General features: G+C 39.6%; 1 long non-coding RNA gene across 1 annotated transcript in view; it reads left to right on the forward strand.

Annotated features, from left to right (window-relative positions):
* LOC121659364 overlaps positions 1-18,568 on the forward strand; it is a 54,857-nt gene extending 36,289 nt beyond the window's left edge. The window contains exons 2-3 of the long non-coding RNA XR_006014297.1: positions 17,460-17,562; positions 18,465-18,568. This is a non-coding gene — a long non-coding RNA (uncharacterized LOC121659364). The remainder of the gene's footprint in view (positions 1-17,459; positions 17,563-18,464) is intronic.
* Positions 18,569-23,886: the final 5,318 nt, after the last annotated feature.

Genomic DNA, 23,886 nt, shown 5'->3' on the forward strand with positions numbered 1-23,886 from the left:
CCGGTAGAGTTTGCTGTTGTTGTCACCTGCCTTTTTATTCATTTTGAACCTGCTGCCTCTTTTAGTTCTGTAAAGTTAATACTTAGCAGTTTCCTTCCACCCCTTGGGCTGACAACTCCTGCTGGTATCTTCACATTTGTGTTTTCTTCACTACATTTCTCCAGTCTAACATCCTTACATACATCTCCAAGACAAGAAAAAACACAGGTTTTCTTTATGGTCCCATCCTTTGGGAAAAGAGAAGGAAGGAAGAAGAATTTTTTGTGCAAGACAGTCTCCCTCAGAACCTGTCTTTTCTATAACTAAATTCAATTCAGAGTCTCCTTGCTGTGAGAGGCCAATGTCCTTTATACACTATTTTATATTTATACTCAGCTGAAATCAGTGTCGAATGCCGTATTGGGCAACTGCCAGGGCTGGCAAGTCCTTGTTTTCTGTGGAGACTCCCATGTATGGTTGACATTTATCAGTATTATGAAAGGTTTCTTCAGCAAGTAATATTGGACTCCACAGATTCTCAAAAGGACAGCTTCTCCTGTGATAATGAGTAACCCGATTTACTTTCATCCAGAATGTCCCACTGGCTGTTGTCTTGCAGTCAACATGCTCAGTAACAAAATTACTGTTACATCTGGCAATATAAAATTCAAGGAAGAAGGTCAATGCTTAGTTTTAAAATAAGTATGGGTTTGAAGACTTTTTGAGGACCCTCACCCCAGCCCCAAGTCCTGGTGGGAAATGTCTTCCTGTCTTTTGACAAAATCATAACCTGGGCCACACCCACAGAGAAAAGAGCTATGGTGGCAGTGAATAGACCAGAAAAGTGGGAGGTCATCTGGTCTAGATCCCGTTGTCACCTCTATTTGGGGGATCGCTTTGCCATCCAGTTTGAGGTCTTTGAGGGTGTCTTGCCAGCAGGGGGCTTTGTGTTTGTGGAACGAAGGTTGATGATGTGGTCCTGTCCAAAACCTGCCCTGAATGCACCCCTTTTTTGCTTAGTGCTGGTTTTCAGGCTGTGCTTTTTTCACTAGTAATGTTTCCTTTATCTACAAGTACTGCAGTCACTGAGTTCTGAGACATTTCATTGGAATCTTACCTGAGAAATTTCTGCTAGTTTGTTCAAATCAGTTCCGCCAGTATCTTTCTAAAAGGTGTTGTCTTAAGCAATGGTCTGTGTTTTTCATTAGGCTTTAATATTTGAAAGGACTAAATAAAGCCCAGATGTCCTAGATCCTTTTTCTGATGTAGGTGTTGCAAGACAGCTTCTTCTTTCCCTACTCATCTCAGTCTTTTATTTGGTATATTCTTTCTTTACTAAGCATAGTGTATCAACTTTAATAGCTACTTCCAGCTGTATTATTTTGCTCTGTTTCAAGTGGATATTATCGAATTTTCTTCCTTTATCTTCAGTGCATACATGTGTACTTTCTTCTAGGCATCTTTCTCCTTTTTTAAAGTCACACAACTGCTGGGTTACTTTTTTTTCACCCCTTGGGCCTTTTGAGTCAGCATTAAGGTGCTCTCTTAGATCTGTAATGGATCTTAAATTGAGTCAGAAGGAAAAAAGACTGGGGGAAAAAGAACTCACTACTGCAACATTTTGGGTGGGTCAGCTTTCTTCCTGATGACCACCTACAATCCAGCATCTCTGTACTTTTGTAACCCTTTCTAGTACACGATAAAAATAGTTCAGGATTTGTTAACAAATTGCACATGCTTGATGAAAAAAATGAATGACTCTATCATTATATAAAAAGGAGGGGTGCTAAATTTGGGAAAAAAGTATTTCTCCTTCTTTAAATCTCTGCTTTGATTACACAGCCTATTAGAAAAAGCAGCTAGAAACTGACTTTTGGTTAAGATAACCAAGTACATTAAAGTGTTCTTCATCTCTTTGTATCCACAGTCAAAAATTCATGTTTTCAGATAATGGAAAAGCTCCACACAACAACCTGAAACAACATAAATTTGCTTTTTGGCCAGTAAAAAAGTAATTTATTTTTCTGATCCAGAGGAAAGAACTAGTGCAATCAAGGCAGATATCAGGAGATAATCTAAAGTTCCAGGACATCATTTTAGATCCTGGTAAATTGTAGGTCAGATGCCACTGCATAAGATGAGTATGATGCTAACCTCTTTTTCTGACCTAAACTAGAATGACAACAATGGTAAATGCACCTCTGTGCCCTATTTTCTGTCTGCAGCAGTGAATAGGCATTGAATGGGTTTCAAGTGGTTCTCCAGTGTCAGGGAGTTGGGCAGCCCAGTGAGAAATCAGAAAATTAGGTAAACACGATAGATTGATGCTGAGGACATTTAGGGTGAATGAGATCTAGTTTATACATGAGGCAGTCAGGTAAATTAATAAGGAAAATTGACAATCATTTATACCTGCCAGCATCAGGAGGGAGGCATCTCAGCAAAGCTGCTGGCAAGAGGTCACAGCTTGTCTGCCACTGGGACAGCCAGCAGCCAAACTAAAAATTATTCATTTTCAGACACTGTTTAAGTACTTTGTTCACCATGGAGGCAAAAGACCTTCTTTTTTTTTCTTCTCCTTCTTACTTTTAATTTTTTTTAGCAGGCAGAAGCAATAAATCACCTAGTTTAAGAAGACCCAGCTAGCCCAACACAGATCGATTTCATGGGGCAGTCGATGGGCTGCTAATAGAATTACAACTACCTGTCAAAACAGGGAAAACATATCTGTGACAGTGACAAAGGGCAAATCAATTGAAGAAGTGTTGTGGGCTCTTTTTAGGATTTTGTTTTTTGGGTTTTTTTTTGAGACATAGATGAGAAGTACAAGTGAGTCTTTCAAAGTCCGCAACTGTGACAAACAGCAATGTTTATTACCCTTTTACAGGAGCCACCAGTCCTGCAATACTGAATTCTACAGTCATTTTATTTCTACTGCAATTACTAGGCTACTCCCATAAAAACAAAACTAAAGAGCCACATCCAGAGCTATTTAAGCAGTTCCTCATGTATTAGGAAAGCTATTTAAATAGGTTTTATTAACACCTGTAATAATTTGCTCCAGGTGAAAAACCTTGGCACATTTTGTTTACCAGAAACTTTTTTTTTTTTTTTTTTTCAATTAAACACATGAGCTTGCCAGTTTCAGGTGTTTTTTAGTGTTTGTACAGCTCAAGCAGAAAATCAGTTACAACATTGTTGGCTCAGAAATTGTGTTATAATTTGCGATAATTAGATAAAAATTGAGTTATTGAACAGTGAAAAGTTTCCCTTGTGCTGCAAAACTACTCTGCTGCTTGTATAGCATATATATAACCTGTTCCCTTCGTACTTTACATGCCTATGTCAGAGATTAAAAAGTTATATGTAATTGAAAATGTAAATGAAAATGGAAATTGAAAAATCTTCATACAAATTGATGCAACAGTTTGTGATGGCCCTGCAGATGCCATGGTTGAATACTGAAGTTGAGAGATATTTACCAAGTCACGCCAGCACTGGCTTCTGCTCTGCTGGTGCAGCTTCAAAGCAATGAAGAAATACTACAGGAAAGTAAGTAGGGCAGCAGTCCTTACGCTCCTCTCACTGCCACCATTCCTAGATCTAAAGCTACCTCTGACATTTTGTAGAGAAGACCACGAGTTTTTATGAATTTTGTATGCATGTATGAATGACAACTTGGAATAAAACTGTAATCAAAATTAATTATCTGGGAATCTTCCTCCTCTCTTGTTGCTTGGGTACATAAGCTAAAGAAGTATAAGTTGTGTAATTTCTTAGTGCATACCAGTTTGGACAAAGATTGGGTGCAGGAAAACTCTACTGCCAAAATCAAACAGTTCTATTTTCCAAAGTTTAGGTAGTTTGTTTCAAATACATATATATATATATATACACACACACATACAAACTAAGCTGAGGAAACTTCCTTGAAGTCAATTGAATTTGCATTTAAATAGATAATAAAACTTTGATTGACTCCCAATGAGAGCAGGGTTTCATACAGTGCAATTAAACCAGACCATAAGAGGAGTCAGGGTCAAAATTCTCAGATCTGAATATCCTGCTTTTCTTACTTTTTTTTCTTGTTTTGCTTGTATTAAATCAATGCCCAGCCATGCTCTTTATCATAGGCTGCAACTTCTGTCAACTTTGTTGGGTCCTTCAGGCTTCTGTGAGTATGGCAACGATGTCTCCAGAGGCAGAACTGTGTTTTAAATTCTTTGGAGCAAGGAATAAACCATAACATTAATCTTTTTGTAGAGCATTCTATGCATTTTTAACACCGCGATTTTTAATAGATAGTAATAATAGCAATTTTGAAGTACCCTGCCGATTCTAGTAAAGGACTTTTCTTCAGAAACACTATCCCCTGCTGCTAGTTTGCAAATCTTCTAATTCATTACCACATGGAGTGTCCTATGTGTACAACGTTTTTTTGCTTCAAAACAGATAAATCCGTACATTTTACCAACAAAGGTTCCCCGACAGCATGTAACCATTTCTCCCGTGTGGGACTACAGCTACTTTAAATCACTTCCAAATAATGGTAGTGGATAATTTAAAGATCATGAATAAGTCATTTATTTAAATTAAGCATTTAGATTAGCCATCTGTATTTCAAAGCTTATGGATCCATACTAAACTAGTATATTTTTCCTGAATAGTGTTTTTAAGATGTGGATTATTCAGAGAGTCACAGTATTCCTCAGCAAGCCGCATCATCCTTAAGTTATATATATCTGTGAGAAGAGTGTTTCCATGCCCAGCACGATGTGACTGTGGATCTTTGTGCTGTACAGAGCTCAGGAGCCCAGCAGAGAGTGGCTGGGCTGGTGGTTCACAGCTCCTACAGCAGGGCAAACAACGGGGAAGCTGTTGCTGGAGCTCTCGGAACAAAAGGTATGAAGTTAGATCCAAGCACCAAGTGATGACAGAGTAAGCGTCTGTCTGCTATCCACCATGGCTCTTTCTGGAGCCTTACTCACTTCAAAAGTAGTGGGAAGAATCTGGGAAAGAGGGCAGATGGTCTGTTAGTTTCAAACAGATACATAAAAACTAGGTAGCCAAATAGGTTTTAACAACAGCTTTCTATTGAAACTTGGAAAAGAACAAGTGCCTAGGGCTTTGTCATCATGGCTTCAGAGAGCATTTGGTTTATGCAGCCCAATTTACATTGCTCATGTCGCTACACCTTTGATCTATGTTTTATAAAGTAAGGCTTAAAACTTAGCTTTATGTGGGAGAGTTGCCATGAACTTCTAATGTCTCACAAAGAAAGATTGAAGGAGAGTTGGTCTCTCCAGAAGGCTAGAAAACTTAGCTGTATTTGTCTGAGAAAAATGCAGGGGGAGGGAAATGGCTTATGAAAACACCGAATCCTAAAATATTAGCACAACAAATATCCTGCCAGCACAGGTTCTGGCCTTAAAAACTTGGCATCTTTGTGCCAAATTGCACTTGGGAGAGAAAGGTACTGGGGACAGAATGTATAAGCAGTGCTTTCTGCTCAGCATTCAATCCCTTTTGCGGTTGCATTTAGCCCACTTTTATAAACTATGTGTTTTAATAGGCATTATGAACACTTGACTAACAAAGGTATTCACTTTTATTAAATAAAATTTCAGTGAAATATGTCTTGGGAGGATATATGACCCTTTTAAGGCAGGAAAAACTATTAGTTACTATAGAAGCCTAGAAAATATTTGTTCAGTGCTCTCTTAAGCACATAGCCTGAATGCCTCACAAGCACAGTGTCACCATTATAAATTAAGCTGAGACAAAGTGACTGACTGTCTTCTATTGTTCTGGTTTGATACACAAAGCCCTGTGCAAATGTCCCAGTGCTTTTCAGTAGCATCAAGTAAGGGCAACACAGTGGAAAATCAGACTGGAGGTGTATTCCTGGTGGGTTTATTAGCACTTTTGAGAAGAAGTCATGCTTCTACCCCTTTTGAGGATTGTGCTTACTAGATAAAGTTTTAAAAGGGCTGATAATTTAATGTTGCGTTTTAGCATGCATAACATACACTGAAAGTGTTCTAAAATGCCAAGGGTAAAAAGCCTGGAATCAGGTTTTAAAAGACATCTTTGGAGGCTATTGCACCACTCAAGCTGTGGAAAGATTAAAGGAGTAACTGACTTTCTGAGGTACTCAGCACTTGCAGTGCAGTGCTACCAGAACTGCAGATTTCCATTGCATTTTAAAGTAGCTGAAGAGCTCTGTATCTCCTCTGGGTTGGCATTTCACAGGTGATCTAAAATGACCCTAAGTGTTAAATAATGGTAAGTATATCTGAAGGATTTTAGGCATCTTATCTGCACACTCAGTTATTTTAGTCATTTAATTGCAATTTTCAGATGCAATTTAAATTAAAGAAGATGAAAGAAAATGAGAAAAATGGTAATTTTTTTACTACATGTTTCAGTTTTGGTGCTACTTACTATGAAAGAACCAAGCTTATTCCACTAAAATAAAATTTAAAACAGGCAAAAAAGTATCAAAATTTGAGCAAAAATAAAGTCCCTCCAAAAAAAGCCTAAGTCCAAAACAAGGCAAAGTCATTCCAATTAATATAATTTCAGGTCTACCCACAGTATGGAGAATTTGTCTTCTACCAAACTTTCACTCTAATTAATTAATTTCTTCATAGAGTTATAAACTGCACTAACTCTCTTGTGCAGAAATCAGCACTGTTAAGGAGCTCATGAGCAGATGTGATACAAGAGAGCCTTTTTATTTTTATTTTTTTTAAACTCAAAGAGTAATGACACCACAATATCGTGTGGTGAAGGAGCAATAATTTGATAAACATTGTCTTTTCATTAGATTAGAGCAATTAATCTGATTCTAATTTAGCTGAGACATTACCATACTGGAATCCCTAGAGCCCGATGAATAATCTCTAAACACATTGACACACTCAGCAGACAAACATTATCTCCACTCATACTGTTGTTCCATATGGTCTCCTCCCATTCTGATGGAGGGCACCCTGCTGTTTCAATCAAATAAATGTCAATTATCTGAGATAGATTTTTTAGTTTACAAGCGCAGGCTTACAATTCGACTGTGGAACAATTGTCTGCAGTTCTCCCCTGATTGCCGCTGCCTCCTTTTTCAGCTGCCCACCTTGCCGGATTGCTGTCAAACTTTGCTGCCTCATACACAGTTTTCAAGGCTCTCTCTTGAAAATTGTAGGCACAGGAAGTAATTTGTACCTGGGGAGAAAGCAGCAAAACACAGAAGAAATGGCAGAAGTGTTTGCCATGTAGGCTTCTTCACCCTATTAGCTGGGATGGTCTTTATTGCCTTTTCTATTTGTTGATCTAGCAGGGTGCCAAAACTCTATGCAACTACAGGCTGCTTAGACGATTTGATAGAGTCTTACTTCTCCAAGGCAATGCCTCACAAGCCTTTTGCTTCAGTGGGTTATGGGCACGCTTGCCACATCCCACAGACTGCCTGGCACTTTTATTTGAAAACACCATAAAAGACGACAAGCTGAAAACTTTGAGCCCTTTCAAGCCACAGTTTTGACCACTGCTACAAGGTTCAAAGCTCGTCCAAAATATCTCTTTGGAGTGGTAGGGTAAACGTAGATTAGATATGAGGAAGAAATTCGTTATTGTGAGGGTGGTGAGACACTGGAATAAGTTGCTCAGATTTGTGGATGCGCCATCCCTGAAGTGTTCAAGGCCAGGTTGGATGGGGCTTTGAGCAACCTGGTCAAGTGGAAAGTGTCCCTGCTCATGGCAAGGAGATTGGACACAGATGAAGTTTAAGGTCACTTCCAACCCAAGCCATTCTATGATACTATGATTCTATGATTTTGTGGTAATCAGACTGCTTGGTGTATTTACCTAGTATAAGACTTGTGACTACTATGGTGTCTAAAACTGAGGGACTGATGTGCAATTCAGGTTGCTATCAGTAGAGGTAAACTAAGGCCATCAGCAGAGAAAAACAGTCACAGCGCCTGAGGTAGAACCCTCTGAGTGGTGGTCTGACATAGCACTTTGTAGGCGGAATTCGTTATTTTATTACATCATACATTACCTCAGTTTTCTTCCCTGGATGTGTCATGTTAGGCAAATACACCCAATACAAAGGGCAGATGGAGATGAAAGATTTTGTTGAACTGTACTCTCTTCTGCTTTCTGTTGTTTGGATGCTTAAAGTAATGTGGCAGAAGATACTCTCTCTTCATCAATACACCTTAAACTGTGCCAGATAACCCTATTGCACCTGCTTCAAGTTATATGGCATTAGTTTATTAATCACAGCTGTTTATATAGATATGCAGCGTCAGAGAGGGTGTCTGTATATATGAGCTGGAAACACAGATTGGATACTTGGCAATCTGACATGAGGAAAATGTTAAAATTGAAAATTCTGCAGTTTTTCAATGATACTTGACATTCCACTTGGTGTAAATGACATACATGGCTGTGGTGAGAAGAAAAGTTTATTTTGGAATTTGGTCTGTGATCCGTATGAGAAACTGATCCTTTTATCATATGCATGAGGGCCAGTGCAGCATTCTTCTAGCTGAGAAAACCCTTGGCTTGAATAAGTCCTTTTAGGTCCAGTAGACTGAGATAGTAAGTAAGGTTGTGAGGTGCTTCTCAACAGCTTTAAATCATGACTGTGAAACTGGCCTATTTTGACTCTCTCAGGTATAGTACATCTGCTCTTCCCAGCTCCCTTCCCTCTTGCCTTCCTCACCAGGTTTTTTTCAACACTCATCACATAGACTTGAAACGCTCTAATATCATTGCTTAGAAAAATCTTATTTTGCAAGATGCTGGCTACCTTCCCCTCTTCCTAACATCAAATGGGCTCCCAGATACTTCAGTACCTCAGAAGCAAATTCATTCATCCCATTTCCAGCAGATAGTCCTCTTCTCTAGCACGGGCAGCTGGAAACACAGAGAATATGTCAATAAAGTGGGGTGATTTGCATACAGCAGTTATCCATACATTCCCACAGAAGACAGGGCTTTCAAGAAGAGTGAAGAAGGTTATCATTTTCTAATGTAGGACTTTAGGCTATCCATAATTGTATTTTACAGAAATAAAAAGTGTCTCTTAGTATGGATTTGGACATTCTGTCACCATTAATGTGCCAATAAAGGCTTTGCTTGAGGACACTGTGGAGCAACACACTTCTGTTAATATTGCTCAATAAAACTACTAATACAATCAATTTGATTTGAAACATCTCTTGTCTTGCAAAGTATCAGATCATTAACTTTAACAATGTCAGAGAGTTGTAACTATCCTATTCGACTAAATTAGTGTCCAAGAATTAGCTAAGACCTCATACTGCACAGTGGAAAGTATTAATGTATTACTGGATGTAAATAAACTGAGCAACCTTCAAATGCTTCAGGAAGGATGTAAGTTTGCACTAATACGTGCTACAAAAAAGGGGCAATGAGAGATGTGAGGCAGAGAAGGAAACAATAGTGGTCCTTGAACTGAAGGCATGAGATAAAGAAAATGGTATTGAACATCTGAAATTTTCTCGTAATCATGGTGATTCTCTGGGCCTCAGAGTAAGGCATTTTATATAATTATATTTAACATTCTTATCTGTTTTGTTTCTGTTAGAATGATGCAAAACGAGTAATAGAGCACAAACCAGTCTCAGGCTGGGGAAATGTCTTGTTTTAAGACAAACTGGGAGGAAATGTCCAAAATGAACAGGTCCTTTAATAGAAGGCAGGTTTTAGCAGCCCCTCCCCCACCAGGTTTGGAAAGAAATTTCTTGGAGGAAAGTGAAAAAAAAGCTGTTTATTTAACAAGCAGGGTGCATGCAGGCATGGGAATGAATAATGTTAAATAATAAAACCTCTCTCTGTGGAGAAGACCTGGAAGATTCAGAGTCCTTTCTGTAGGTGTGGCTCTGCTCTCTCTGGAGCTAGGATGCGGTGTGGGCCCCTCCGGGCCGCGGTGTGGGGCCTCCCGGTGATGTGGGGCCGGTCAAGGTGTTCCAGACAGCAAAGCTGAACAGTTCCAGGAGAAAAAAGAAGAAGCCACAGTCCCAGGAAAACTCCTTGCTTCAGCTAGCAAACAAGAAGCTAGCTGAAAAGCAAGATAATGCAACCATCTTCCCTGCTGCAGAGAGCTAAGAGCTGGGGAGAGAAACCGAGGGAGTTATCTGTGTTTTTGAACACAGGCCGCCAAAAGATTCCACCGCCTTCCCCCCCCTCTTGGCTCTGCCTTAAAGTCAAAGAAAGGCACAGGATTAATGTCTAGGCATAGAGCAGGCAATATGGGATACAGCATTATAAAGTCACCCCAAGACAGGAAAGTAAAATGAAACACACATTGATAGAAATGAGATATTTTTAGTCAGAATGCCCGTGTTTTATGAGAAGTATTTTTCATGCAATACCTGCCTTCTTTCCCTTAACAGACTGCCCTGTGGTGGAATCATTAGCCATGGAAGTATTTAAAAAATGTGTAAGTGTGGCACTTAGGGACATTTTTTAGCGGTGGACTTGGTAGTGATGGGTTAAAGGTTGGACTCAATGATCTTAAGGTATTTTCCTATCTAAATGGTTGTATTTTTCTTGCTATTGAGAGACAAGGATTAGGGTCAGGAAGTGCACAAAGAAGAAACTCGGATATCTCTGCATTAGAATTTTAGGTCAAATCAGGAGAGTACCTCTGGGGCACAAATCATAATCTTTACAGTTTACAATATTCAGTTCACATTATAGAGACATCTTGGAGTACATGAAAATAAAATGAAAGATATGCTCTCTGTTTGTACCTAATTCACTTCGTTCATGGCTGATCAAATCCATAGGAATAGACTGGAGTTAGTCAGAGATAAAATGCCCTGAAATTCTGATAGAGTGTTAAGTGAGTCTTCAGCACTCTTTCACTCAAAAAAATCCCCCTTTATTGGACTGCACTTCTTGCTTGTGTGGATATAGCACGGAAATATACTGGGTACTCTTTCTCTTGCCCTGCATATATGTTCTTACCCTAATACTTTCTGGCTATATGAACATATATAAATATGATCAAACCAATAGTAGTTGTCCCATTTACATTTGGGAACATCATGATTTTAAGCCTGTTTTTAAAAGCATCTGTGAATGCTTTGGTACTGGCAGTTCCAACAGCTGAATTTAATAATAACGTGGGGCAGAGCCTAGTGTGGGCAGTGTGAGTACAGAAGGGAGAACAAGTGGATAATGGGAACTGAACATGTTATTTTCAAACTCCTATGGATGTGTTTTGCAAATTTCTATTCCTGATCTTCTCCTCTGCTTAAAATAAGCTCACCAATTATGCTGAGAGCTGACTGTCCAAGTGGTAACTGCTGAAAAGGACCAGGTGGATACCCAAATGAATAGGAGGAGACAATGCAGCCTCATTGAAAAGGAGGCAGAGTATGTTGGGAGGAGTGTGGTGGGTAGACTAAGGAAAGTAACTCTTCCCCAGTCCATGCTGGTGAGGTTGTACCTAGAGCAAGGTAGATTGGTTGGAGGCCAGTCACAAAGATGATACATCTGCAGTGCTTGACAGTAGTGCCAGGTCATACAACCAGGGGCAGCGGCGAGAGACTGCATTCAGGTTTGTCATTAGGAAAAAGCTTTTGCCATACATGCCACACTGGAGCAGGTTGCTTAGAAAGATTGCATGATCTCTACTTTTGCCCTGGATAGGCAAAGCTGATCTAGTGCTTGTGGTGGCCCTGCTTCAAGTGGGATGTTGGACAAGGTGACTTCAAGGAGACCCCTTCCAACCTGCACTGTTCTGACTGCAAAAGGTTGTGAACTACAGTTCATATTAGGGGACTGATACAATGAGCAGATTTGTTAACTAGAACATTTGGCCTGGCCTGGCTTTGAAGAAGGTAACAGTAGCATAAGCTGTATCACTCACTGGGACACCAAAATCTGTAGCAATTACCTGGGGAGAGTCTATCTCTTTGCATCTGAGATTTCTTAGCAAGGAGAGAGGTAAAACTAAGGTGGAGAAAAGAGACGGTGAGCCTTGGGGAGCCTGATTTATCATTGCTGAGAGGAAGAGGGGAATGGTTGTTGTTTCTTGAATAAGGCTCCTCATTCTCCCGCCCAGAAGTAGCTGCTGCCCTTCATGTTTCCAGCTGTAGTCACAGCAAAGGCTGATTTCCACCTGGCAGCCTGCTGCCTGAGGCAGCTGCCTACATCACCTCACCTTGATGACTAGCTCCAGCCAGGACTTGCAGTCTTGCTCCAGGGAACAGAGCAGCTGTACTCAAAATACTGAGCAGACATCTTCATCTCCACCTCAGTACTGAAGGTTTTTCTCTTTCTCCCCATGGGGTGACTCAGTGGCACAGGTTAGGAGCAGAGACAGGTGTCAACATGGCCTTAGTAAGACATGTAAATTTTCTCAGCTTTACTGAGGTACTGGGAGATGAAGCCGCAATCTGGCCTCAAAAATGTCACACATATGGAATGGCAACTAGATGTGACCCACAGAGGCATAGCTGAGCAGGTGTCTGCTTAAAAAACAGCTGCATTGGTGATGGCTTTTCTTCACTGCCTATGTCAATTTTCTCATCCAAAGTCAGTGGGATCAGTGGCATTGAAAATACTCAGTACAATGTTTCAGCTCTGATTTTAAAATAAAAAAAAAAATATAATTAAAACATTTTTCTTTCAAAATACATTATTTTCCCAAAGTTTGACTTTTACTGAGGATATTTTTTTTTAACATCATAAGTTATATTATTCTCCTTAGAAATCATTGAAGTTTTTTGTTATTGAGTTCCTTTCTGAGAGTTATAGTGAGATGAAAGAAACTTTCTGGGGTGGGACTGGAGAAGCAGGCTCCTTTCACAACACAGTAGTCTGTTAGCAAATGGTGAATATGACCTATGGCTGTAAGACTCTAAATGGATTTTTCTCTCTGCTCTATTTTCAAGATGTGACAAAATTACTGGGTAGCCTATGTATCCGAAGTCAGAAATATACTGGGAGCTGAATACTGCCAGCAATAGCAGAGAAGCCTGATTTTAACTCCATTGCAACACAGCAGAGTTCTGCTTTCATGGTGCATTAATTCAACACCTGCAGGCGCTCTCTTCCCTTGCTGAAATTACAGGCTGTCTACTGAGTAGTTAAGGCTTGGAACTGAAGTGTAGAGTAAAGTCGTGAGGTCTTTATTGATCAACAGAGGGCCAGATCCTAATAGCTGGATGTAAGCTACAGATGCTCCCTCATATTGCCTAGAATGGAGACAAAGGATGAAACATAGCTGAGGTGTTTTACTGCCATGTGCAGTTTTTAGAGTTCTTCACCTTTAAAATAGAAGGTTCTTTAAATTCAAAATTACAGTGCTGGAAAAGGATCAGCATTCAAATATGTTGGTTAACATATCTGTTGAAATTATAATTTAAAAGCCACCTCAGCCTTTCAAAAAAGATTTTGAAACACAGGACTACATGGATCAGACACAAGCCAACCCAAAATCTTTGTTTTTGTCATGTGCATTAATACACTAAATTAGAAGCATTAGAGAAGATAATTTAATTTGAAAGTAGGCAGTTGGAGTGTTGAACCACTGGTTCCGGTGCTGGTAGGAAGGGCTGGAAGTAATAGAGAGTCTAGAGAGAAGGCCATAAAGAGATAAGACATTTATTTCAGTATCTTGGGTAAAAGTTTAACAGTCATAATGAGACTGCTGTGGGGCATGTTAATATGGTCCAATAAGCAATATGTTATTGTTGTTTCTTTGGTTTCCCTAACATGGCAGTTGTATTTTAAGATCTCTGTCTGGCAGGAAGGAAAATGGGGATGTTTCTTAACTCAGTGGAGAGCAAGAGCTGCTGCCTTATTCCTGAAAATCCCAGACCTCTCCTGTGTCTGGAGCAGTGATGCTGGGGGGTTCCTGAAGTGCCCTGTACTGCACTGACTTATGTCTCTTTGCTGGTTTTCTAGTTCCATGCCTCACCAGAACTCTGCCAAGGAAGATGCTGCATCACTGGCAGCACAAGTTTGGTGGTATCAGGTCTTTGTGGTAGAAGATCATGGTGAATTCTTGCCAGAGTTTGCAGTGGGGCAGTTACCTAAGTCTCAGTGCTGTTCAGTGGATCAACAGAGGTATGCATGCAGCTGCATATACTGCTACACTCTGAATGTTGAACAAGTTGGATAGACTTAATGGGGACTCGTTGCATGCTGTAAATTTAGGACATAAACCACCAGACTATAAGGGCACTGAATGGGGTTGTACCACATGGCTCTCTAGCTCTCTGCCCTGTCCCTGATGGCCATCAAAAGGAGGTATCTACGAAAGAGGATAGAAACAGGGTGCACGATACGTGATACTTCCTTAGGCACTCTTCCTGCTTCCAATCATTTGCAGTTCAGAGACTTCGTGACCCAGAGATATTTCTTTGAATTTGCAGCCTGAAAATATTTCTGATCAGTGAATTTTCCCTGCCTCTCCTTGTATCCGTGTAAGCTTTTAGCTTCTGCAACATTCTGTGGTGTGGAGTCCATCAAATGCACGTGCTGTTCTAAGGTCACAGCCTCAGAGGTCAGGCTGAGTCCTCGTGTCAACAAGATTCAATCCCCCATTGCCATCATAGCAGGATTGTGCTCCAAACCCAGCTCTTCTTCAGTACCCTGTCTCTGTACCTGTTAATACACGTTAATATTGATTAATGCACTCACCACATATGGTGTAGGCACTTATCTTACTCCCCATCCACCTGGGATACACATTAATCAACAGTACAGCATGCTATAGTATGTCATGTCTCATTGCTTAAAGATTTTCCTACTCCCTTATGTTGTTTTTAAATTGAAGAAAACTAAGTGCTCAGACAGAAGTAATAGATCAGTATAACTAGATTTGTCTTAATACACCCCAGATGGATTTGCCCAGAAAAGTTTAACAGAAAATCTTTTTCAGCATACAAAAAATTTCTGAGGAGTTATATCACTGAGGATTGCTTTCTGCAGGAAAAGCCAAAAAGGCTCTTTGTTCTGTTCCCATGATTCCCAAAGATAAAGACATTTTTTCTCCCAATCCTCCATTAAAAATATATATAAATTTTTCACTGTGAGGTGTGGTTAGACACTGGAACAAGTCTAAACCTCCTTGCACCTGGGGAGGTTGTAGATGCCCAAACCCTGGTGGTGTTCAAAGCTAGGTTGGATAAAGCCTTGAGCAACCCGGTTGAGTGGGAGATGTCCCTGCACATGGCAGTGGGGTTGGGACTAGATGACCTTTAAGGTCCATTGCAACCCCTAAACATTCTGTGATTCTATGATTAATTTACTGGCTTCAGAAAGACAGCATTTCAGCTTCCCAAACTTCTAGTTTCTGAAACAGCAATAGGTTATGGGCTAAGCGCTGCTGTAGCTTAGTTCAGTTGACCTCAGAGATGGTGACACTCAGTTTCTCTGATTCTGGACACCAGAAGTCAGGGTGCCTGGTGCGAGCAGCCAACTCTGAAGTGGATGCTGAGGAGGAACTCTGAAGAGGAATGGGTGCCTCCTGAGACAGATTTATTTTACCCAGTGACAGGTGTTTAAAATCAACCCCCAGAGATGCTCTATTGATTAGAGGTTATTGATTCATTGAAAACGAGCTTAGACTGCTCTGGGAGAATTTGGACCCTGGAACCTGGAGCTTAGAGAAAAAAGAAGCAAGATGGAGAATTGTGTTTGGTATAACAGGCTTCAAATATATAAATATTCATATTCAGTAGATGTAAAAGAATTGACTAAGCCAAATTTTCATAGAAGCCTAATTCACAGAACACAAGACAAAAGGGCTCATGGGGCAAACAGCAGGTCCTTCCAGTGTGAGTGGTTTCTGGCGTGAATTGCTGTGTTTTAGGTCATATGCAGAGTTCACATGTCTAACTGATCACTAAATCACTGTTGATGGTGGTCTTGGTGTAAAGTGAGAACAGAAGTGGTGGAAACTATCCTGTGATCAACGTATTTGTTTAGGGTACTAGTGGCAATACCGAAAGAGTGAGAGTTGAAGGTGATAACCAGAGGTTTTGCACTGTGTTCTCTGTTGTCTGACCTGCCTTTTGGGTGCATAAAGTTTCTTTTTACATTTGTTTTGGAAATTATGGACACAAGTGTGTCTTTCATTACTAAAGGTATTTCTGAGCTTATGCACAGCCTAGTAATAACATGGTGTATTTTAATGTGCTTACACAAAACGGGGACATGTTGCTCATGTTGTCCTTATTATACCATTTTATCACTTCCAAATGCAACTTCTGTGGTCCATTAATGTACTTTTTGAAACTTTCTTTTCTAACTGTCAAACAAGCGCACTGCTTCCTTGGTTTTTCAAAAGATGTCAATATGCCTTGCAGATTATTGGTACTACATGAATACGAGATAGAAACTATGATTTTCTTACATTGACTGCATATCAGATACTGTGAGATAACGGAGACAGTCAGGCCTTCTGAGCATTGCAAATGTAGCTTGTGATGCAAAGAGTGAGTCGAAAATAACTTTGATGCAGGAAGTATTTTGATGCATAATGAAGAGCTTCTTCATGGAATTATACTTCCCAGAGTATTTATGCAGTGCCTTCATCTTTAAGCAACTGTATAAACAATAAATAATACTTCTCATCAGTGTCACTACATCCTATTGAATAACTCCCCAAGGCACTATAAATAAAGGTTATCTTGCAACCATTAATAATAAACAGAAGAAGGATTTCCTCACTGACTTTTATGAAGTTTTCAGTAGTGTTTAAATTTGATTCGGCATTTTTGATAGTGGCTTCATGTTTGCCTTCCTGTCTGCCTGAGATGTTCAAAGGCAAGCAAGTTTGTTGTGTCCACAAATCCCACAAGTTTTTAAAGGATTTCAGAGCTTAGTGGGTTGTTTGTTAGTATCACTGCAATCTAGTGCTCTCTAGGGTACATTTGAAACTGCAATTGCATTGAAATTTTTCAGGACTGTCGCTAGACATGCCTATGGGATGAAAACAGGGCAACCTGCTCTTGCTCTAGCCAAAGAGTGCTTATGCAGGTTCAGGACATCTTGGGTGGCTTTTAGCCAGCTCAGAGTAACATAGAATCATAGAATAATTTGGTTTGAATGAGACCTTAAAGACAATCTTTTTCCAATCCCCCTGCCATGCGTGGGGAAGCCTTCCACTAAACCAGGTTGCTCAGGACTGCATCCTGGTTTCCTCACTTACTCCTCTCTGTGGTTCACTCACTCAATGGTGATAAAGGCTCTCATTACTTTGGATGTAAATGCTGGTTTGGCTTTTTAGGATCATGAATGTTTGTGGTCTATGTGGAAACTTTCCCCAGTCCTACTGGAGCAGTGACTTTGAGGTGCCATTGCTGAACCTCCAGCCCCTGCCCAGCATCATCCTTTGAGCAACACTTTGGCATTGCTGTCACTGGGGCATTAGACTTGTTCTGTTTCCTATTTGTATGGTTCTCATGATGGAATATTTTGTTTCCCAGCAGTGGTATATGCAAAAGAAACTAAGCTCATCCAAAGGAGAAAACTGAAAAAAAACTGCAGAAGGATATTAATCAGACAAGACATGAGTAACCTGAAGAAGAGGTGAGTTATAGATTTCCACATTCAGAGGACACTGCTTGCCTTGTACCTTTCAAACTTGTTAGTGCCACTGCTGATCCAAGCAGTATTTCTGGCAATTCTCATAAGGATTCTCCTGCCCAAAGTCAATGGACTGCCTGTATCATAGAGCACAAGGACTAAACTTAACTTTGCACTGTATATACTAAAAATGTATCTGAAATGCTATCCATTCATAAGAGCAAAGGATTCAACAAAATAGCCTGTGCAGGACCTATTCAGATATGAACTCCTCCAATGACCTTTATATCATGAAAATCTGATACCTCTGGGAGAAATAAACTGAAATACTTCATAAATATTTTTAGGCATTAATATAAGGAATAACTTTTCAAGGGCTCCAAATATCAGTCAGTCCTGTTGCTTTTTATTAGCTCTGAAGGAGAATTTTATAGTAGGATTTTACTTCTAACTTGATAATATTTTTAAAGAGAAAACAAAGCAAAACATGAACAGAAACACTAAGTCTAGAAATATTTGTTGCAGCAGCGAAGATTTGTGTGCTAGCAGAGGCCCATGTTGGGTTGTTATGCCCTGTGCTTTTGTCATGCTTTGTGTCTCTCTGTTTAAATTAAATCCCAAAGCTACTGTTGGGTCGATTTTGGGTAGAGCAGAGGTGGCATAAAGCCAGTTTTTCTCAGTTGAGAAAATATGTTCCCTCTGTGATAATGTCTTTTAAAAAGAGACACTATCAATAAAGTAATCAGTAAAGTAAGAAACATCAAGGTAGATCCAATAGTCACACCAGAGAGTTTACTAATGTATAAAAAACCTGTCTGCTTCTCGTGAGATCACCATAATAGACTGGATGTTTTCTGGTTTTAATTTTATGTCAGCCTGAGCTCTGTTCTCTCTGTTCAATATAGCACTCTTTGTACTGACAAAATGGAAATGGCATCTATACAAGTACACTGGCTCAATGAGCCTTGGTTTTGACGACCTTATGCCTTGTTGGTCTTCTGGTTTAACTGTGCTAAGTTTATTGTTGGCTTCAAAGCAGTTAAATGTAGTCTGAAAGCCTTTTGTTATTTACTGCTTCTTTTTTTTCGTCTTTTTTTTCCTTCTCATTGTAGGAAAAAATACTATGTCAAGGACAAACACTTAGGTTATGGATTTTTTCTTTTCTACTAGTGTTTTTATTACAAGGTAACCCTGAAGACCTTTTAATTCTCTCGATTGTTTAAAGAGGCTTCATGAAAACATGACACCTCAGATGTAGAGATAAGTAATAATTGAGTGAAAGATTCCATTTGCCCAGAGTTTACTACAGTAAGATCCTAAGGAATTAAAAAAAATGGAGTCAGTAAGGTTTTAGTGGAATTTGATAGGAGGCCCCATACAAATACCCAGATGAAACTCTAGCCAATTATTCTGTGCTGAATATTATGCCCTGATGAAAATAAAATACCTGAGTTTAATCTTTCAGTCAGAGTAAAGATTTGTAGTATAATGACCTGATTTAGCTGAAAAAAGGAAAAAATAAGTAAGTCTGACAGCTGAGAACAGAAGGGGAATTAATCTCAAAAGTTGCTAGTCTTTGTTTCCCATCTTTTCATTATTATTCAATCAGAGCAAAGAAAGGACTAGCTGCCCTGACACAGCTCCAATTGCATTGCTCAGAGAAAGGGGGAGGCATGGTGGAGAGAGAGATTTCATTATTTACAATCTGAGGAACTGAGAAGAAAACAGAGAGAAATGGAGCCGTTTGGTCCACCTTTGGGTGTGCCTGGGGCTTAGGGCAGAAGCAGGCTGACAGTGCCTGCAGCCATCAGCAGGTGCAGCAAGGGCAGGTGCAGGTAAGTACAACAGGGTGGGATATCTCACAAGGTGCAGGGTGCAGTAAGCCCACTGAATGCATCATGACCCCACTTTTCAGTCTTACATTTGACCTCCTATGTGCACATGAGGAGCAGAAGGGAGATGATGGTGTGATGTACATTAGAGTGCTGTCTACTCTTCTGATGTCTTTGGTGGTGGCTCTTGGCATGTGACATGATCCCAGCTCTCATTCCACTTGTGAACATTTACAACCACGAGCTCCACTACACCCCCTAAATGCCAGTGGCTGCTGCAAGTCAGACTTCCGTGCAGCTACTCACTCCAGCTGACCAGAATTGCACTTGAAAGTACCACGATGTGCCTTGTACTTTTTACACCAGCTCTTTGAATTAATGCTTCAGTTACCACATTTTCTACAATCACCATGTTCAAGAAGCAAGGGACAGAAAGGCTAGCAAGAAAACTTTCCACAAATATGTTAGAAGCAAGAAGAACACCAAGGAGTGAATTGGATTCACTATTAAAAGAATAATAAAACATGATGACAAAAGTTGAGGTTGAGATGGTTGACAAGTTTGGTGTTTTGGGTTTTTTTTTCATGTCTTCACTAAAGTGGCCAATTGTGCTCATAAATGTAACAAACTTAACCCCAGAAGAAAATAATAAGATAGGAGATAGGCCACTTAGAGAATATTTAGCTCTTGGGTGTTTTCAGGAAGAAAAAAAATTTCGTGTCTCCGGAAATTCACTGTGATGTGAAGCCTTGCAGAAACAACCATAGATATACTAGTGACTATCTTTGATAATTCTTGGAAGATGCATAGGCTTCCAGAAGACTGGAAAAGAGAAATCACAATGTCTTCCTTTGAAAAAGAGTGACGTGAGGAACTAAAAATCATAGGGTGGTCTGCTAGGCTTTATTTTCTGGAATTATACTGGAACAAATATTCAAAGTATCTTTAAAGATCTGGAGGATGATGAGGAGATGAATTAACAGCCATTATGGGTTTGCTAAAACCAGGTTATGTCAGTTGTCTAATTTCTTTCTGGAACTAAATAATAACTACTCTTATAGATAGGAAAGAAACAGGCTATGGCATGCTGCTTTCTCCTGACAAATTCTGATTTTATCTCTCATGACATTTTATAAATTAGCTAAGAAAGCACTCTATAGATTTAATTATAATAAGAGTAGTTGGACTCTTTTTGGAAAACTGCATTTAAAAAGTTATCAAAAGCTCACTATCATTTTTCAGTATTTTTGTGAGCTTTCATATGATACCAACATTTAAGGAGCATGCTGTAGGACAGGATTAGTTTTGAGAAAGAGTTTGATACATAAAAGATGCAGTCTAAGGCAGCAGTTCAACAAGAAGAATTTCAAGATATTATGCTTGGACAGGAATAATCTTCTTACATCCACAGAGAGAGAGAAAATAAGAGGCTGGATAATTGAGTATCCTCCTCACTGGAGAATAAGAGGTTAGGCTGAATCTCCTGTCACAGTGAATCACCTACCGAACAGGATCAGAAAAAGTAATTTTGTTGTGAGTTAATAGGATAGTTACACAAGAGTATTACCTGTAGGGTATGTGAAATCATCTCCTGGTCTACTAAGTTTTGGTAAAGATTCATTTGGAATATTATGCCCAGTTGTGAGGACTAACTTTTGACAAATACCTGGCTCAACTGGAGAGATTGCTGGAAACAGCAATTGTAGGAGCAGAAAATGTGATTTATGAAGAAAGGCTTAAGAAATTTGGGTGGTTGAGTAAAGAAAGAAAAACATTAATAGGAAACATAACAGTCTTTACACAGTTTAAAGGAGGGTGGGAAACTGTTCCTTTCACATTCTTTTGATAGAACAAGAAATAACAGGATTTAACTGGTGTAATGAGGATTCCTGCTAAAAGTTAGTAATAATATAATGAGAACAAAGACACAAAAACTTTAGTACAATCTGTGAAAGATTGTGGAATCTTCACCTGAGGAGCTTGTCTGCCAGACATGGCTTGGGTATAGTTCAGTAAGGAGAAGGATTAGATGTATTCTTGAGGTAATTCCAGTATGATTTTCTGTAACTTTTTTGCTGAGTCTGTTTTGTTTTCCTTTCAAGATGAGAGTCCTTCTCAAGAGCAATTGTGAAGTGAAAGACGTTATTTAGCAGAAAAAAGATTAATTTGACTTGATTTCCACTTATGTGCTCATGATTACATCTCACAAGCTTAAAATGGACTTTTTGCATCTGGTGTGAGCCTGTGGTGCTGGCTGAGCCTAGCAGGTAGACTTCAAAATACCCCTGCCCTGCTTGCAAATGCTTAGGAAATTTGTTGAGTTATAAGTATACATGGCACAGTTTCCAATGAGTTAGAAGTCAACATGATCCTTTAAAAATTTTTCACTGCTTTGGAAAACCACAGGCTTTGGTTCATCTTGAGACACTCATTTACCTTAAACTAGGCTCTACATGAAAACTGTGCATGAAATTGTTTGCACTTTGGTAAGCGTTGCCTTTGCTGACTGTAATTCAGTTTCAAATAGAAAGTTTCAGCTGTCCTCACTGTAACCTTCTTACTCTCATGGTTCTAGGCTATGAATACATTGGCATACAACTTATGATCCAAAAGGCTTCCTTGTTAATATGTTTTCCTGTTAAATTTCAGGTTTGTAAGGTCTGGTTGCAAACACTTGGGAGTTTAACTGTTTCATCAGAAGACTCTGAGCTCTATTACTAGGATTGTTGACTTTGGCTGGTAATTGCAATCAAAGTGGAATAATTAGAAAAAGCAGCCGTGGTTCTAAGTGATTGCCAGTTGTAATTACAAACCAAAATCAACAATCCTACAGCCTACTGGCACCATCTGGTTTTTTCTGCTCTCTGTGACTATAGTTCCCCCATTTCCTCTTCTCACTCAGAACTGGATACCTTCTACTTCCTGCTTGACCCCTTTGCAGGGCATCAGAGCTGACTTCTTCCAGGGGCTGCTGCTAGCAGGATGTCTCCTGTTACAGGCATTCTGCCCACGTATATGGGTTTTGTCATACCTTCTCCCAAGAACCTGTCATGGGAAGTATGCCTCTTGTTGAAGGAAACATCAGGTAGCCAACGGAATTGATTAAAAAACTTCCATTGTTGTTTGTTAAACTGACAGCTGGAAAATTGATTCTCAGTTAATAGTTCTAATTTCTATTACTGGGTATTTAACTCCTTCTTGAAAAGAATTCAGGTTTCTTCTCATTTAGTAACTCGAATATATATTTCTTGCTTATGTGTCATGTACTGGATTTGCATAATGAGATTTGAAAACATTTCCAGAGGTAAAGAACCCCCAAAATAGCCTAGATTATGTTAAAGGAGACAAGCAGACATTAACATATAGAAGCCAGAAAAGGGTGAAGAAAATCTTTTTCATAGCTGTTAAATATTCTGCCAGTTTACAGTATCATCTAATTTGACATTTCATCACAGGCTATGGAAGCAAAACAATTATAACATAGAACATTGCAAACAAATGAGACCAAAGTATAAATACATAAGAAGCAAAAGTAAAATATTTTTGAATGTAATTAGTCACACTGGTCAGGAGCCATAGTGTTATCTCCTTCAGCTGCCCAAGTACTCCATTCCTAGGCTTATACCTAGTTTTAGGTTCAACCTTCTGCTGTCTGGAAAAGTAAACAGCTGTGTTGGGGAACTAGTTTTGGGCAAGACAGGGTTAATATTTTAGTAGTAGCCAGGAAGGGGCATAATCTTATTTGATACTATCTTACACTTGCAAGGGGCAGAAGTAAGGTACTGGCATTTTGCAGGGGAAGGTTGGTATTTTGTAGTGATTTTTCTGTGTAAATTGTTTCTTTGTCATATACCTTTTGTTATTGATTTGTTGCTGTTACTGCTCATTATCTTATCTCATTGCTGTTTCCTGTAAGTTGTTCTTCTCTCAACCAGTAAATTTCACCTCTTTGTGCCTCCAACTCTCAACTCCATCCCCTGAGTGGGAAGGGGGAGGGCATGGAGTGGGGAGCAATGGTGTCTAGTTTGAGAAAGTCTTCTTTGGGGCGTGGAGAAGGCACTATATTGGGGAGTGCCATTCCTAAGAAACAACAACCACTTTCCAGTGATGTTTCACTAACTCTGGTGATGTAACAGTGATGCCTCAGGTTTTAACTTTCATATTTTTCAAATCCTGTACTGCCTGGTGTGTAACTGAAGTTTCTTGTAGCCTGTTAACTTCTGCTCTCTCATGCTAGGTAGACATAACAAAGCCTCTCTGAAACTGCTCTCCAAGGACACTCAGACCATCCTAGGCCAAAAAGTATAAACCAGAAGCCTCTCTAAAGGGGGGGCAGGCTTGGGGAAATTACATCATTAACTGAAGCTTTAACTGGAGAATTAGCGCTGACATGCAAATGAACGAAACCTATAAAAGTGTGAAGAACTCGTGACCTGTTGTCCATCTTGGGGGGTCCATCTTGGCAGCAGCCTCTGGCTCCCCAGGGTGTACCTCT

Source organism: Corvus kubaryi, unplaced genomic scaffold, assembly GCF_017639235.1.
Source record: "Corvus kubaryi isolate FWS band 111438036 unplaced genomic scaffold, C.kubaryi_AGA036_p1.0 split3-73, whole genome shotgun sequence".
Lineage (NCBI taxonomy): Eukaryota > Metazoa > Chordata > Aves > Passeriformes > Corvidae > Corvus > Corvus kubaryi.